Raw genomic sequence first — 6,000 nt, forward strand, 5'->3', positions numbered from 1 at the left:
GCGGCGGGACAGCAGTGGCGCCCGCCAGGACCCTCAGCGAAGCAGGAGTAGCACCAGCCAGAACCCTTGGCGCGGAGACAGGAGTGGCGCCCGCCAGGACCCTCAGCGAAGCAGGAGTAGCGCCAGCCAGGACCCTCGGCGCAGAGACAGGAGTGGCGGCCAGCAGGACCCTTGGCGGTGGAAAAGGTGGAGCAGCTGCTGGGATTGGGGTGATGCCGAACAGACCCTCGGCGCTGGGACAGGAGTGGCACCCGCCAGGACCCTGACGCTGAGACAGGAGTGGCGCCCGCCAGGACCCTCAGCGAAGCAGGAGTAGCGCCAGGCAGGAGCCTCGGCGCCGAGACAGGAGTGGCACCCAGCAGGACCCTTGGCAGTGGAACAGGTGTAGCAGCCGCTGGGATTGGGGTGATGCCCGCCAGAACCCTCAGCGCCAGGACAGGAGTAGCGCCAGCCAGGACCCTAGGTGCCGAGACAGGAGTGGCGCCCGCCAGGACCCTTGGCGGCAGAACAGGTGTAGCAGCCGCTGGGATTGGGGTGATGCCCGCCAGGACCCTCGGGACCGGGACAGGGTGGGGCCCCCCAGGACCCTTGGCGAAGCAGGATTAGCAACAGCCAGGACCCACGACGCCAAGACAGGAGTGGCGTCCACCGGGACCCCGACGCCAAGACAGGAGTGGCGTCCGTGGATGGCAGTTGTGAAGGTGGGGTGAGGGCTAAATCTGACCGCCATGGAGCACGAGGGCGGCCAGCCTTTCTATTGCCCTTAGGCTGGGAGCTCCTTGGTCTCCCGGATGGAGGCCGAGCTGACCCCAGGGCTCGCTGCACTGAGCGAGGGCCCCCCCAGGCCAGCCGGGTGCCTGTGAAGTCCTCCACACTCCGTGACTCTCTCTCTTCAGTGAGTCGTGCCATGTAGGCAAAATATTGGAGGAGGTTCATCCGACGTGGGAGGGGAGCAGTCTGCTGGGTCTTTGTGGTTGGTCCATTCTGTTACGTGTGGAGGAGGGGGGAAGTAGACCCAAGAGCAGACAGAGAGGGACGGTGCACAAAAGAGGTTTATTGATACTGGAGGTTTGAGATGGGGAGGCTCTGGTGACTTTGTGGCATACAAACACTCGTAAAACATATATATATGTACATATATATATATATGTACATATATATATGTACATATATATATGTACATATATATATATATGTACATATATATGTACAGTATGTACATATACTGTATATATATGTACATATATATGTACATATATATATGTACATATATATGTACATATATATATATGTACATATATATATATATATATATGTATATATATATATATATATATATATATATATATATATATATACAGTATATGTACATACTGTATATATGTTGCATCACTCTGAAATGTCCTCTCTTTCAGCACTGCTCTTGGGCCCTGAGTCTACGGTGACTCGCCTGCATGTGCGAGGTGATATTTCTCTGTGTCACGCTGAAGTCCTCACATGTGAGCCGCAGATGCTCGTCATGTGTGTCCACAGAGACAGAGGTACATCTCCAGTTCTGACAGGCTCCCTGTGTCACGAGATCCACAGCGGACCGTCACCACCTGTGTTAGCAATCAGATTCCTTTTTGGCCTGAGGGAGAAACACCACCTCTCTGGTGGATTCCAGAGAGGATCAAGTACTTCCTCCTTACACATACACTCACACCTCCACACACACACACACACACACACACACACACACACACACACACACACACACACACACACACACACACCCCTCTCTCTCTCTCTCTCTCTCTCTCTCTCTCTCTCTCTCTCACACACACACACATGCACACACACGCACACCTCCGCCCCACACACACCTCCTGACAGGTGGTCCTCAGGTACTACAGGGGCCGATGTGCTGGTGGACTGTGGCGATGACTTTTTGGCTTTGGTGAACCATAGGAAGCCAGTGCTTCTCTCAGTGCTTCTCTGGTGGAGGGGATGTTGTCTGGGCCGGAGGTTCGATTCTCCACCTCAGAGTGGCCCTGAAGCAGAGCTTTGCCTCATGAATGTGATGTCACTGATGTGTGAGGAAACGTTATTCCTGGATATTGGAGAACTTCCAAACCGACCACAACTTACACTTCTGTTGTGACGATTGTAGAAGTTGATGCATGGTTTCTCACCACCGAGGGGTACACTGGAACAGGATGGGACCTGGACCTGGATCTGGATAGATGGTCAACACACAAAGAGGCCAACCTGGAGGAAGACAGGGGGGGCATGAGATCTGGCACTATGTGGGCTATGTGGCCCCATGGCCCAGGTCTGGGATGAACATGTTGTGAACATGTAAATAAGGAGGTGATATTTTTGATGAGTTACACACCAGAAACCGCTCCGGCTCAGATCCATGATGCTGGTTAGCTTAGCACCATGAATGGTAGTAGATGGGAAGTGTTAGCATGAGCCAGCTCAGGTCCAGGATGCTGGTTTGCTCAAGTTCCCATGGAGCTTTGGAGGTGCTGCGTCAAATCACTGCGCCCAGTCAGGAAAGAAGTTCTTTTTTCAGCCAATGATTAAATCCACCCTGGCTCTGCGAACGCCAGCGAAGACTGTTCAGCAGCCAAGAGTCTTTGATGATGGTTGAGGACGTGGGACCTGACTGAAACCGGCTGAGCCTGAAACCTAAACAAGGCACTAAAGCCCTTCTTGTTTTGATGGAGTTCAAGTGAAGGAAGTGATGGATGCTGGAGTGGAACTGAACATCTGTCACACCACTTCAGCCCATTTTTCATCAACTAGTGAGGCTAGAAACAGGAATAATGTGATGTTTAATGTTATGGTGGTTGGGTGTTGTGCCAGATTAATTTTGGACTCCTCAGAGAGGTCCAGTCCAGCTCACGTTTGGGTATAAAAGGGTAAATTCAGGTTGAAATCCCAGGTTCCTGCTCAGAGGGGGGATGTGTCGACTCGGTCTGGTGGTCGAGTGGTTCGAGTGCATGTCGCAAAAGCAGCTGACCCCGGTTTGAACCTTGGCCAGAGGTCCTTTACTGCATGTCCCACCCCCGACTCTCCTTTGTTTCGTTTTTATGACAGGTGGTCTGATACATTTGTCAAATGTTGAATATGGAATGATAATAACAATAAAAACTCCAACCAGAACCAAGCTCACAGGTTGCCCTCTTCAACTAAGCTCTGGTCTACTGTTTAACTGTTAGTTCAGGTTGGTTAGCTGGTTCAGTTGGACCGGGACCAGTCCTGAGCAGGGAGGGCCTCTGTCAGGCAGTTAAGCCTGATACTGTGGAACAGCACCTGCAATCATGGGCTGATTTCCTGCTTTGCCATTGTTCAGGTCACGGTGAGTGAGCAGTTTCACAGAGTTCTGTTGAGAATGAAAGCCCTGCTGTTATCAAGGAAGTACATCGTGAAGTTGCTTCATTTGACAGAAAGTAACCAGCAGGGTGACGAGCTTCAGGTGTGTGTTGCTTCCTGGTGATTTATTTCCTGTTGAAACAACATACTCTGACTTTAATGTTACAAAATCATTCCCAAGTGACGACAGGTCTGAAACCAGGTGTGCAGACAGGCGGAAACCATGTGGGAACGTCAACTGGAGTCAAATTTCCTTTGTACTGGAAGAGAATGAGGTCACATACACATTATATTATACTTATTCACTATATTATAGTACATAGACAGTAATCCCACAAAAACCCACATGACATGTTCCTGGGCCTCTGCAGTTCCTTGTGATGCCTCCTGATGGCCACTTGAGGGCCAAAATATGTGTGTGTCATAGATATACGCAATATTCAAGATTCCATCTGTTGTTTGTTTTAAAGGACATTAATCTTAGTACTGCATTAACTCTACCCTCCTGTACCTACTGATACTTGGGTCTTGAAGGGTTGGTGGTTCTTCAAGAAGATTTTTTTTATCCTTTTTTGCAAAAAATACTGTATGGTAGGTGTCTGAACACATAAGACTAGACTTAAACTAAAGTTGGAGTACAATCCAGAACTTGTGTATACAAGTATAATATAGTGTGTATGTAAGTATTATATGGTGAGTATGTGAGTATAATATACTGTGTATGTGAGTATAATATAATGTGTATGTAAGTATAATATAGTGAGTATGTGAGTATAATATAGTGAGTATGTGAGTATAATATACTGCGTATGTGAGTATAATATAGTGAGTATGTGAGTATAATATAGTGGGTATGAGAGTATAATATAGGGAGTATGTGAGTATAATATACTGCATATTTGAGTATAATATAGTGAGTATGTGAGTATAATATAGTGAGTATGTGAGTATAATATACTGCATATGTGAGTATAATATAGTGAGTATATGAGTATAATATAGGGAGTATGTGAGTATAATATAGGGAGTATGTGAGTATAATATACTGCATATGTGAGTATAATATAGTGAGTATGTTAGTATAATATAGTGAGTATGTGAGTATAATATACTGCGTATGTGAGTATAATTTAATGTGTATGTGAGTATAATATACTGCATATGTCAGTATAATATAATGTGTTTTTTGTGTATAGTATACTGCGTATGTGAGTATAATATAGTGTGTATGTTAGTATAATATACTGCCTATATGAGTATAATATACTGTGTATGTGAGTAAAATATAATGTGTATGTGAGTATAATATAGTGAGTTTTTGAGTATAATATACTGCGTATGTGAGTATAATATAATGTGTATGTGAGTATAATATAGTGAGTATGTTAGTATAACATAGTGAGTATGTGAGTATAATACACTGCGTATTTGAGTATAATATAGTGAGTATGTTAGAGTAATATAGTGAGTATGTGAGTATAATATAATGGGTATGTGAGTATAAAATAATGTGTATGTGAGTATAATATCATGTGTATGTGAGTATAATATCATGTGTATGTGAGTATAATATAATGCATATGTGAGTATAATATAATGTGTTTTTTGAGTATAGTATACTGCATATGTGAGTATAATATAGTGTGTATGTTAGTATAATATACTGCCTATATGAGTATAATATACTGTGTATGTGAGTATAATATAATGTGTATGTGAGTATAATATAGTGAGTATGTGAGTATAACATAGTGAGTATGTGAGTATAATACACTGCGTATTTGAGTATAATATAGTGAGTATGTTAGAATAATATAGTGAGTATGTGAGTATAATATAATGGGTATGTGAGTATAAAATAGTGTGTATGTGAGTATAATATAGTGAGTATGTGAGTATAATATCATGTGTATGTGAGTATAATTTAGTGAGTATGTGAGTATAATATACTGCGTGTGTGAGTATAATATAGTGTGTATGTGAGTATAATATAATGTGTATGTGAGTATAATTTAGTGAGTATGTGAGTATAATATAGTGAGTATTTGAGTATAATATAGTGAGTATGTGAGTATAATATCATGTGTATGAGAGTATAATTTAGTGAGTATGTGAGTATAATATAACGCGAGTGTGAGTATAATTTAGTGAGTATGTGAATATAATATACTGCGTATGTGAGTATAATATAGTGAATATGTGAGTATAATATAATGTGTATGTGAGTATAATATAATATGTATTGGAGTATAATATAGTAAGTATTTGAGTATAATATAGTGAGTATGTGAGTATAATATAATGGGTATGTGAGTATAACATCACGTGTATGGAAGTACAATATAGTGAGTATGTGAGTATAACATACTGCGTATGTGAGTATAATATAGTGTGTATCTGAGTATTATATAGTGAGTATGTGAGTATAATATAATGTGTATGTGAGTACAATTTCGTGAGTATGTGAGTATAATATAGTGAGTATGTGAGTATAATCTAATGTGTATGTGAGTATAATATAATGAGTATGTGAGTATAATATAGTTTTTATGTGTGTACAATTCAGTGAGTATGTGAGTATAATTTAGTGAATATGTGAGTATAATATAATGTTTATGTGAGTACAATTTAGTGAGT

The sequence above is a fragment of the Aulostomus chinensis genome, chromosome 11, assembly GCF_037954235.1.
Source record: "Aulostomus chinensis isolate RoL2024-O1b breed Wild chromosome 11, RoL_Achi_v1.0, whole genome shotgun sequence".
Taxonomy (NCBI): Eukaryota; Metazoa; Chordata; class Actinopteri; order Syngnathiformes; family Aulostomidae; genus Aulostomus; species Aulostomus chinensis.